Below are 471 nucleotides of genomic sequence, written 5' to 3'. Positions count from 1 at the left end.
CCCCTTATAGCCACCCTATCCACCCAAACGAATATTAATTTTGAACAATTATACCAAAAGATCAATTTAGAGACATTTTAACTATCAACCTAAGTTATAATTATACAGATATAACAGTTTATGCAGTCAAAAACAAAATAGCTGTAAGGGAATTCATGAATTTCAAACAAAATACAAAAAGTAAGCAAAAAATACGATGTCTTCTTCTTAGGAAATACCTCATTATCTGAAAGCAAATAGTGCAATTACAAGGACTAACGACAAATACTAATAGCTTTGGTAGAGAAGATCGGACAGATTTCGCCAAGGCAAGCTGGGCAGTCGCCTATTGCTCCTATTCCAGATAACCCACTGTACCCTGTCTGAAAGGAAGTAACGCTAGAGTAGACTCGCGAAAAGTGTATAAGACACTTTTAAGATCAACTAAATAGCTAAGCCCAAGGGAAGTCGTTCGGGGAGGCCCTCCCTAAT

Source organism: Agrilus planipennis, unplaced genomic scaffold (assembly GCF_000699045.2).
Source record: "Agrilus planipennis isolate EAB-ADULT unplaced genomic scaffold, Apla_2.0 scaffold102, whole genome shotgun sequence".
Lineage (NCBI taxonomy): Eukaryota > Metazoa > Arthropoda > Insecta > Coleoptera > Buprestidae > Agrilus > Agrilus planipennis.
This window is presented reverse-complemented; position numbering follows the sequence as displayed.